The 12,365-nt window shown below is 34.5% G+C and overlaps 1 protein-coding gene across 1 annotated transcript in view; it reads right to left on the reverse strand.

Moving 5' to 3' along the window:
* Positions 1 to 12,365, reverse strand: part of LOC145683931 (uncharacterized) — a 58,577-nt gene that overhangs the window by 3,816 nt on the left and 42,396 nt on the right. The window lies entirely within an intron of this gene.

Below are 12,365 nucleotides of genomic sequence, written 5' to 3' on the forward strand. Positions count from 1 at the left end.
ATGATATGCTATATGCGCTAAATTGGTGTTTGTTGTGTTTGTATACTTGTAACTTGCAATCATGGCAGAAAGTGAAAATTTGAGTTTGCAAACTTTGCTTGAAGCTATTAACGACATTAAGCAATCACTTAATGATGCTGTTAACGATACTAAAGAACAAATGCAATCTCTTAATGGTAGCGTAAATGACACTAAGCAATCACTTAATGGTGCAGTAAATGAAACCCAAGCTCAGATAGAAAAATTTTCTCACGATCTTACAGGTAAATTAGAAACGTTAGAACATAGAATGGATGGGCAAATTCAGACACTGTCGACTGAGTTAGTACAAATGAGAAGTGAAATAGACAGGGTTAGTCGTACTTGTGCGGATAACTTTGAAAAACTGTCAGCACAGTTTCAGGAGAAATTAAATGTGCAAGAAACAAAGGTTGATGAAGTTAAGCTTGCCGTGAAAAATAATGAAGACAAAATACGTTTTGTCAATGCTAGAGCTAATCAGTTAGGAGATCAAGTTAGGGACACTGAGGAACGTATTATAATGATTGGAAATAAAGTTAAGGATTTAAGTTCCGATGTCGATTTAGTAAATGATAAAGCTGAGCGAGCGCAGGAAAAAGTGGGTGAACACGAAAGTAGAATCATGAAATTAGATCAAAGTGTTCGTGAGATCTATAATGTAAGTATTGCAACACGAGAAATAGCTCATCATACTCAAACGATAATAGATGATGTTAAGGGTGAAGTAGAAAGTAAATTCGAAATAGTAAATCAAGAGGTCAGAAACTTGCGCGTGAGTATGATTAAAAGTCAAATTAGGTCATCAACGCTCGTGGGAAATGTAAAGTCCGAGGTAGAAATTAAAGAAGAAAAAGTTAATACCAGTGTACGTAAAAACACCAACCCTTTTCTTGACTATGATGTTAGTTCGGTGTTAAGTAAAAACGATTCTTCGGACTCTCACAGTGATAATAGCTTTGTTAAGGTAAAAACAATGAAACGGAGAAAAAAGCGAGAAAGAAAAGTAGCTTTGAAATTACGAGATTTAGAATCTTTCGAGAAATTCTCTGGTCACAAAAATGAATTGACCGCTACTGCATTTTTACGTAAGTTTGAAGATCAAGCTTCGCTTATGTCAATTTCTCGTAGTCAATACTTAGACATTATCAAATTTTTGTTGACTGGTTCTGCACAAAATTGGTACATAAACAATTGTGGGTTTTTCACTTCTTACGATCGTTTTGCCGAATTGTTCAAATTAGAGTTTGAGAATGAACAGGTTCGCGCTAACAAGTTAATGGTATTGCAATACAAACCCTATGATGCAAAAGTTGACGGAAGTGTGTACAATTTCGTGTCATATAGATGTAATAAGATTCAAGAAATCAATCCCGACATAAAAGAATCGTTAGCTATCAGTATGATTCTCAATTTGATTCCACCTTACTACCGGCGTCAGTTAACAACTCTGTCTGCTATGAATTTGTCTTCTGTTTTGTCCGTTATACAAAGATTAAAAGCAATTCCCAGGTCTGATAATCGTAACAACAGCAACCATCATAGGTTCCTGAAAGTCAACCAGGTGTCTGTTAATAAGAATGGTAAGCGTGAAAGTAATCAGAATAATGTTAATGATTGTGATGAGTCGGATCAGGTGTACTCGAACGAAAATTCAAACAACAGAGGTAATCGGAAAAGAAAAAATTCCTTTCGTAGAAACAAAAAGAAAAAATGAAATAACAATAGTAGTTCTGATAGGCATGAAAAAAGTGTGTGTTTTTGCAATCATAGTACAAATGTAAGTAATAGCAATGCTAATGTAAATCAAAATGAAGCCACTAGTGATGTGACTAATAGGTCAGTGAATGGTAATTCCCAAACAAGAAATTCACCTCAGACCGGTTACAGTAATGGAAGTTTTGTAAATACTTCGAATTTTGGTAATCCTACTGGCTTTAGGCCACCAAGACCGAATTTTACGAACGTCACTGCAGGTAATTTTGAATTTCAAAATAGATTTCCTCCCCCAAACTAAAAGCACCCTGCCTGAAGAGTGCTCATAGCAGGGAATTAATTCAAACGTGTAGTAATGAGTTAAATAATGCACTCCTTCCAAATAGTCAGACTGTTTTTGTAAAGCTTGATAAAAATTTAATAAACTTAGTACAGTGGGATAATGTTTTCTCATCTGACGAAGAGGAAACTAAAGATTTTTGTAAAACTAATGTAAATTTATGTGCCACTGCTAAAATTCTTGTCAAAATCATGAATAAGAATCTGTACGCTCTGTGCGATTCAGGTGCTTCGGCTAGTTTGTTAAGTTATATTGCGTGGAAAAAAATATCTAACATTGTGTCAAACGCTGTATTACAACCCGCTCCTCAAATTGTTCTAGTAAATTATAGTGGAAAAAAAACAAAATCAGTTAAGGGCGAGGTTACCCTCTGTGTTGAAATTGGACCTGTAACTTGTGATGTTAGATTTATTGTTGTCAGTGACCTTAATTGTAATTGTCTGCTAGGCAGAGATTTCTTATCGCTAGCTAATGCAAAATTAGACTTTGGCGAGAAATCCGTTACTGTAGGTTATGACCCTAACACTTGTAAGGTACCAATGAAAGAGTATGAACACGAATTTGGTAGTAACCCCCTTCTGAGTAATGATAGTAAAGGTAAAGTAAAAATACTGACTAGAGAGAGTGTTAATAAGGTTGGTTTTCATTTAAATAATGCGAATTGTGTTGACGCTAATTCCACTATTGAAAGCAAAAACGAAGATGTAGTCGAACCTGTGCTAGAGTGTCCGACAATTCAGAGTTTAGAAATTCATAAGAAACAGCTGACGCAGGAATGGATGGATAGTTTGTTAGAAAATAGTAAAGCATTTGAACATGTAGATAGGTACACTACCAACAATGATTTAAACATAAAGCAAATAAAACAAGCACGTTTGAACGAAGCTGCTGAAGTAAATTTTTTGTATCATTTTTATGGGAAACAAATACATAAATTGGATGAGGAAATTCAAATGTCTCATAATGATGTAAAAATAAATCAGGATGTTTGTAATACAAGTAAAATTACTCGTAATACCCAAAGTCACTTTCCTTCTGTTACTGAAATTAGAACAAAAGTTCTTGAAATTAAAAATTTGTCTAATGTTCAAAAACAGCAACTATATGATTTATTGTTGAAACATAGATTGGTTTTTAGCGACTTGCCAGGTAAATGTAATAAATTTAAATACACCATCGAAGTTAAAACAAACCAACCGATTGTAAAACGTCAGTACCCACTACCTTTTAAGTACAAAGAAAATATTGAACAGCAAATAGCTGAATGGCTAGAATGTAACGTAGTGGAAGAATGTGTTTCTGTGCATTGTCATCCTTTGTTGTGTGTAGCTAAGAAAAACACTAGTAAGCTTCGTACTGTCGTAGATTTAACTCAATTGAACAAATTTGTGAAATTAAAGCAGTTAAAAGTCAATAAGATCGATGATCTTCTTATCAAATTTCAAGGAATCCAATTCGTGTCTTGTTTAGATTTTGTGGGAAGTTATTTACAAGTATGTTTAAGTAAAGAAAGTAAACAATACACAGCCTTTTGTTGGAATGGAAAAATGTATCAGTATACTCGAGTTCCGTTTGGTTACATAAACGGAGGAGCTGCTTTTATGTTGTGTTTGCAAACTGTCCTTGGGGCAGATTTATATGAAAAAATAGTCTCGTACATCGACGATGTCTCTGTAATTTCTATGACTTTTGAAGAACAGTTACAGTTTTTGGATCAAATATTTCAGAAAGTTTACGAGGCTGGCATGACATTAAATTTACAATGTAAATTCTTTGAATATAACGAAAGTTAGTTTGTCTGTTTTCAACGAGAGCGAAAGTAATAAGTTTAATGTTCAGTTGTTGTTGAAAGAACTATTGAAATGTGATACATATTTGCAATATTTAAACGACAAACTAGATTGTCGGTATCGTACTCTTGTGTTAGCTTTAAATCATTTGCTGAATCCTAAGCTAAACAGATGTGACATGTAAAAAAAAAAAAAACTCGTTTACATGAATAATTGTATTGTCTTGTTGATGCTTTGCGATAAGTTATCAAGACTAATTGTAAGATCTTAAACCATCAAATGTACGAGGTGAATTGTATAGCATTCATGTGTTATTAAGAATGTAAACGATGATATGCTCTGGTGTAGTCAGAGTAAGAGTAAGTCTTTATGTGTCAGTGGAACACTGTGACACGAGAATTGAATTATAAATGGCAACTTCCCCCCCCCCTTTCATTTATTTTTAACCTTTGGGTACATTTTTCTATGTTGTTTTATTTTCCTACCTCACTAGAAGGTCTTGTTGCCATTCCAAAGGGGTGGGATGATAATATAAGTGTATAATGGGGAAGGGAGACTTAAAAACTTAAGTGGATAGGCGCTTATTAGCGTAAAAGTGTGGCAGACTTACTTCTATCCGGCCTCACTCTTATTGTTACAGTGCAATAGAGTGGTAATAAATTTGTTTCATGTGGTTATTTGTTTAAAAGATGTGTAACCTTTGTTTTTGTGAATAACAATTTTGTTTTTGTAACTTTTTGCCAAAATAGCTTGAAAAACGCAAGTATGTTTTGTCATTTATGCAATTTAAATATCATGTGTGTAGAATAAGTTTGTTCATTTATTTTTGTGGAATATTGAAATATATTATTCAAATAATATTTGTTTTATCTATTTGTTGAAAAGTTGAGTTGTCCATGATAATTATTTGTTCGTGTTCTATAGTTTTCGTATAATATCGTAAAGTAAGTAATGTGAATATTTTATTTCTAAATAATGCCATGATTTCATATAATGTTTGTGTTAATTTTAATGGTAAGAGCGCATATAGCAATATAGTAATTTGTATATTAAAGGTATATCATGAGAATTATTTGAATATTAATTGTGAGTCATGCACTTATAAATGTTTAATTTAGTAGCAGTGCCGAATGTAAAAAAAAAAAAAAAGAACTTTAAAGACTTTACATATTAAAGCCCCATAAAACTTTTATGTAAAAGTATAATTGCCCCACGCGTTTGTCGTTTTTCTACGTTAAATGAAACTTAATGAAACTTTTTCATCTGATGAAGTGTAACTCGGCAAAAATTCTTATAAACTTCATTGTGAACTAATGCTCGTCTTCACTTTGGAACAGTGGTGAGTGTTGAAGTGGAATTACAGTCAGGGTTCTTGAACGTTTACCGTTATGCAATGGCGCACGTACATTCCTTTCGACCGCCAATGTAACTGTACCAAAATTCTGCTTATAATATTTTTCGTATAAACGCAAATTCTGCGTTAGAGCGTTATGTGACGTTCGTCTGAATTCGTACACTTTGTGCAGTGTATGCTTCTTGTTGATGTTTAAAAATCCATCACTGTCTTCGAATATGTAAAAATTATTAACGAATACAGTATTACAAATCTAAACATTTTGGCAATTCTTACGTAACTCATTATCAAAACAAATTAGCCCCAAGTAATATTTTATAAGAACAAGGGGGCGTGTTGGAGGCTAAAAGAAAAAACAAAAAACTTGAAAGGTGGTACTAAAACGCAACGGACATGTAATAAACGACCAACACAAAAATATATCAAAACTAGTCAACTCTTTATCAAAAATCACAACATAATGTCATCAATGTGTTCACTTGGAATGACTGTCTGCTAAATTCTCAATATTGGAAGAAAGGACAATCTTAGTGAGTGGATTCAATGGATATATAGTGTTCCAACTTAAAATGTGATCACGTCTTTCATCAAGCCATGGCGGACAATACAAAAAAGTGAGTAATAAAAGTGCACTTACGAATTCAATACGTAAACGGGGCGAATAATGTAAGGGAAAGTTTGTTTATCTCAGGTATGTTTATTCATTTTAAATAAATGGCACAATAAGATATAAATTTGTCAGTTTTTCTTTTACAAATTGCATGACGTAATAAGAACGTAATTGTTGAATAACCTGTGTTTGGTTCATAAAAGTAGGTGATGCTCTCGTCTATTTTCGCAATACGCCTTAAATCTTCGCCCAGGTGATCCCCGTCCAAATCTGGACCGTAACGGTGAGGTGTATCGCACCTTCCTTGAACGATCGTCGTGGGGATAAACTTTCCGAACCCGTGAATAAAATAGTGCAAAGCTGTATTATTTGCGGGCGAGGAGTGGGGAGTTCTTCACGGAGGCCGGTTAAGGATGGTGTGCACCGCGCAGCCCTATGCTGCACCGTAATACTGTAATGTCTGAGGAGACATCATGAATCACATATTTCAGCGTTGACTTTGAATAAAAGTGTCATTTTTGCTAATTATGTGTTTCTTTGCATTGCTTCCTGTATCATACTTTCTATGTATGGTTCAAATTCCACCAATCTATAAAACTTCGGGCATATGAAACTTACTTTCGCAAATGACATAGCACGCGGAATTTACTTTTGTACTAAGAGTTGCACAACAGTGTATATCTAGTCATATACTAGCAGAAGTGTCCCAGTTACGTGAGGAAGAATAAAGTTTAATGAATAAAATTCCAGAAATTTCTGTTATACGAAATAACTTCTTTCCTCGTTTAAAAACGGGAAAGCTAGAATACGTGTTTGCTCATTCTTATTGAGGAGCTTATAATTAATAATTCACGTCTCTGACTTAAGTGAATCCTCACATTCAACATTATGTGCTTATAAGATCTAAAGTTAGAGCAGTATAGGAATTATTGTTTCTTACTTCATGAGCAAAGTGTTTGCGTGCTGGATTTCACACCTCCAACTCAGACCTCCAACCATGACCTAAAACAGGGGAGGACAAGATATTTTTGGGCGGCTAACTCGAAACGAAATCTTTCAGTATTACTTCACGTCGTACGACTTTGTCCTGTAAGCTAAAGAAAGCAGTGACGTTGAGAGTGAATGAAATGATGGCATGAAGTAAGTGGGAGGAAATTAGAGAACCATGAGAGAGTCCAAATACACGGTATTTCTGTGCCACAAAGTCCACTTGGCAACCAGCTGGAATAAAGTCAGAGTTCTCACACACCAAGGATGAAAACTGTGCCACTGAGTCACAGCGGCCCCAGGCCTAGGTCGAGTCCACTTTACGTTCATAGTTTCGTAGTACATAAATGTTACGATTATGAAATCTTCCAAATGCATTAAAGAATTAGCTCGATTTGATTGTGAACTTTTATTAATAGTTTCTGTAAATTTAAAACTGGTTACAAAATGAATCCGTAATTTTATTAGGTGAATATAAAATATGAGTATACTCCCAACAAAAAAGAAAACTATCTGAAATTGCCGTGAAAAGAAAGAAGGAAATAGCGTTGTAAGCAGAAGAGTAAAGTGTGAAGTGTATTTATCTTACAGTGAACTGCTTTGATGTCAAGTGGTCTAAGTCAAAATTGAAATTTTCCAGGAGTAAAACTTGAAGTTCAATATCTCATGAACAATCCACTTTTCTTTTATTTTGAGAACCAAAACTATAACTACTGTATGTAGGTTATTGTTTTATATTTTAGTGTTTACAAAACTCCTTTTAAAAAATACCTATCTATACAACTGAAAGGTACCTGTTCCAGTTCTCGGCATCCAAGCAGTCCATTTAGTGCAATATACTATGTAAAATAGTCTCGTATCATAATATGTGATTTACAACAAATGTTACATTATATATTATCTGTAACACGTGATATGCTGCAACACATTCAATCCTCAAACTAGCTGGGAAAACGAATACTCCAAAAGTTGTGTAGCCCTATTGCGTTAATGGAAATGAACACAGAATAGTAATAACTATGCTAAATTAATATAGACTGCCAATTGCTCATTCAGAGAATTTATGATGTTCACTTCATCGCGATGGTTTTATTCAAAGTAGATATAGGCTACGGATAATAGTTTTATACAAACTAGATAATCAAATATTATTATTATTATTATTATTATATTTGAAGTACAATCAAATATCACGACATTAATTATTAGTTTCAATTAACTGAATTGAGCTGAAAATTAAATCTTGATCTCGAAAGATTATTAAGTTTATGCGTTCTGTACCTTTCTAAAGTAATAAATCCTGGAATTGGTTTCAAGGCTGTTCCTGACCGAATATTTTCTTCAAAATAATATTAAAAATTATAGAAAAATTTTCGAGATATTGTAGTCGAGTCGGGATTTTTACGAGCAGTCTTGACTCGACTCGTGTCTCTACTCGAAAACTTGAGTCGATTAATACGTTTGTCTCCACTCGTCTCGAATTTTACAAAGTGTGTCTCGACTCGAATCTCGACTCGAATTCGGGTCTAGTCGAGTCGAGATTCGAGACATTTCTCGACTCGTGCGCATCCCTAACTGTTTTTACATGACAAGCAATGCAATCCTTTTCTATCTACATGGTCGTTACATGCAGAGCAATGGTGTGGATAGTAGATGTCTACTCCTAAACGGAGAGCAGTGGCTACCTGAAAACTCTCGTTAGATAGATGTAATCCCAGAGAAGGTGAAGGTAAAGCTTGAAGCCATGCTCCATTTTCAGAGGATGCGACAGCAAGAAGCCAGGCTGTATCTCCCAGGTTATCAGATGATCTTAATACCGAATCTGTATGAAGCTTTATGATAGGTTCATCCTACGCTGACTGGATATTTCTTCTTTCGAGTGCTGGGGGATCTAACCTTACTAAATCAGTCCATTTGGCCATGTAGTCCTAAACATGTTGATACGTGTTTATGTCGACTTCCCGCTGAAGCAGAGATCCTATTAATTGTCGGGAGCCACAGATAGAAGTTAGGAAAGATGGAATAACAATGTCTACGGCGCGACGTATGCCAAGACCTCCATTTCCAACTGGTAAAGAAGCTTGTAGCCATGAATGTAGCCATGTAGCTTGTAGCCTTTGTAATCTAAGGAACAGTTGAGAATTGATTCTAATCCCGTTTTCAACTTTTCATCCAACTTCTCTAGTAAGTCATTTTCTCGCCAATAAGTAGAACATCGGAGGAAGTATAATGACCTTGGTATTGAAAGTGATGCTCGTAAATATATAATATGAAGAATAGGCTGAAATTTCGGCTAATCTGGAAAATAATAAATCAATATAATTTGGAGATTTTTTCTGATAATATTTTGCTCCGTGCATCGGCCGAAATTACAGCGACCAACAATTCAGCATTAGATGAGTTAGAAGCTGAATTCCTGGTGCTGATTCATTAAAACCCTGATAGCGTTTCGCAGATTGATCATCTGCGGTGCCCAGAAAGATTACTTCGCATTTGGAGTAATTTAAAAGTAATCCAATGGTTGATGCATTAGTTCGAATATTGTTTAATGTACTTAAAACTAAATCCGTATTTCCTGCTATGGTTCCATAGTACAAATACCAAATGTTCAGCTCTGTAGTAATATCACTTACAATGGGATGGAGAGTCAAAGCAAACAGAGCCGGGCCTAGCGGATCACCCTCTTGCACTCCTATAAAAAAGTTACTTGGTTGAGAGTAACATTGGTAAATGTATGGATAGAAGGTTGGAAAATTATTTTTGAAGGGAAGGAGCATAGAATCGCGGTTGATTTCATTAAAAGTATTGCGAAAATCAATATTCAAAAATTTTTTCACTTGATTGTGAGGAGATGAATAATATATTCGTGCTACATGGACGGCAGTTTCTGTCCCACATGGTACGCAAACCCCTAATTGATGTGGTGATAAAATGTCGAAACAAAATGATTTTATAAAATATCCGTATGTTCAAAGGTCCGAGTCAAAAAATTCAAGATGGTAGATTTGTTTCCAATATTAGTGTGGTAGTTTTTATACATTTCTTTCTACACTGTTTTGCATAATTTGTGACTGAAATGCATTATTTCTCAATTAGTTTCGACGTAGCTTAAAATTTCGTATTCGCTGACTTCTATATTGAAGCAAGTTCTTAGTGGGGTTTTCCGATTATCGTGTATCACAAACTGTTACCACCCATCCAATCAGTACAACAATTTGTCATGAAACATTGACAACCTTGGAGACTGCTTCTGAGACACAGAGGTATTATTCTGCTCCACAACAACGTAAAGCACTATGTTGTCGTGGTTTTAAGTTTTTAGTTCAAGTTTAGCGTTCCATCTCAATATCGATATTATATAAAACGGACCTATAATTAAACATTTAACCCGTACTACTATTATGCGTTGAAAGTTTAAGGCTGTCTCACCGAAAATCGAACCCGAAACTACGTAAGAGAAAAACATACATTCTTACCACTAAACCAGCGAGGAAGACTGATTTTGTTCTAATATCCGTAATGAACGATTACAGGGTGCTGAACACTCACGGAATCCACAATATTACCTCATCATTTCACTGTCGGGTTATTGTTTGTTTCATATTTACACAAGAACTTGTGGGGACGATGGTTCGAAATCTTTAATGACGTTTCCATATCTATGACGGGAACGTTGTTTCTAAATCAGTGATACCACGCTGAATGATTTCATCAGACTGCTTTTAGAACTGCTACACTTTATCTCTTTGAGCATTTGAAATAATGTATTGCTTGTGATCTGGTAACGTGTATAACACTTCTAAAAATTAAAGAACCAATCTTTTTTGTGCATCTAATAAAATGAATAAGTTGTTAGCCAGTAGCTTGTAGTATAGAGGGCCTACCGTTTCATTTATAGTATATGGAGTATAATGCATTTCCTGTTCAAATACAGCTTTAAACCTTATATACCACGAGCTCTAAATACATACTTTAATATAAAAGAAACAAAAACCAGTTAGTTATATGTCATATCCTTCATTTGTGAATAGTTGTTCCTCCAGTCTTTGGCTTGCTGTACATTAGGTAAAATTGTACTTAGTTAATTGCTGTAATTGTTTACACTTAGCCTTCTTCTTTAATTTGACCATGAACCACCCTAAACTCCATAACATATTTACCCAATTGTTGACGGATTACGTTGTACAAACAAGTCACAGTGCTGGTAGTGTGATATTCTATTATTTTGATTTGCATGACAAACAGACCGAGATGATTGCCGTTCATTATTGAAATATACTACAAATTGAATTATTGTCGTGTTTCCTCAACATATATCAGTATTCTCCAGAATGTAAGATGTGGGGAATAACCAATGATAATGAAACGATATGATAGATGTGTGCTTAATATTTGAGGATAGGACATTTTTAAAGAGTTATTTCTAGTTCAAGAATGTTGAAGTTCAACGTCAGTGGAGGCGAGAATCCAAAATAGATCATCCTATACGCTTTACAATCACATAGTTCTGTGACAAGTTTGAGAAGCATAGTAGTATCTGTGATGTACACAGAGGGAGATCCCGAAGATCTCGTACTGCTACAAAGTTTGCTTCTTTGGCTACAAGTCCTGATTGCTAAAGTTTGCTTCCACTTTGGGAACAATATTCACTAACTGTACCGATGCAGGAAATATGTATAATGTTCTATTACAATATGTATTAAACTCATTTTGTAAAATTAAATTTACCACTAATACAGTTTTCTTTTACTAAACATTGTTGATGGACTCTAATGGACTAGGGTGAGGTGCAACTATATTTAATATTAAGAATTAAACTACCAAGCATAAGAAATTTTTACATCAATGGCCACTTTCAATAAAGATCGAAGATTATCCCAAGGAATGCTACAGCCGACAAAAATACCGTGAAAACCCTATGTGTGTAAAATATTGTGTATAGTGTAATGCTGTTGCTAGACTAAGAGAAGAAAGCTACAAAGATGCTAGTGAAATGAATATGGAGATTAGATTTAATCAAACACTCGTTAAATTTACAATGCAAGATAAAGAATAGGCTTTCAAACTAACTTGGGAATGAAAAAAAGTAGAGTACTCTCACAGCGTAATTGCATTTGTAAAGATTCCCTTGCCAATATAAGACAAACTCTCCGAAATTCATATTTGATATCTATGTTTATAATTTGTGTTTAAACCCCTTCCTAAAATATGATATCCCATTTTTATCTACTGTGTCGCTGTTGTATAACATTATACCTGTAAAATTATAAGTGAAAAGAATAACAAAAATTATAATTAAAATAGAGGATCATCTGGTGGAAGAAGTAAGTCAATTGTTACTTAGGGAATAAAATAACAAGTTTAGGCGAAATAGGATGATTAACGAAAGTAAACGATTATGGAAAAATATTATTGATAGTATGGAAGGAAATAAGAAAACCGAGAAAAGTTCCGAACAGGTTATTGTCATCGAAGAGATCGCTGCGATCTCTCCGCACCGAAGACAAGCGCTCCACTACTGAGACACCTTTTATTTTCAACGGGAAAACA

The sequence above is a fragment of the Thermobia domestica genome, chromosome 4 (assembly GCF_964235325.1).
Source record: "Thermobia domestica chromosome 4, izTheDome1.hap1.1, whole genome shotgun sequence".
NCBI classification, from domain to species: Eukaryota; Metazoa; Arthropoda; class Insecta; order Zygentoma; family Lepismatidae; genus Thermobia; species Thermobia domestica.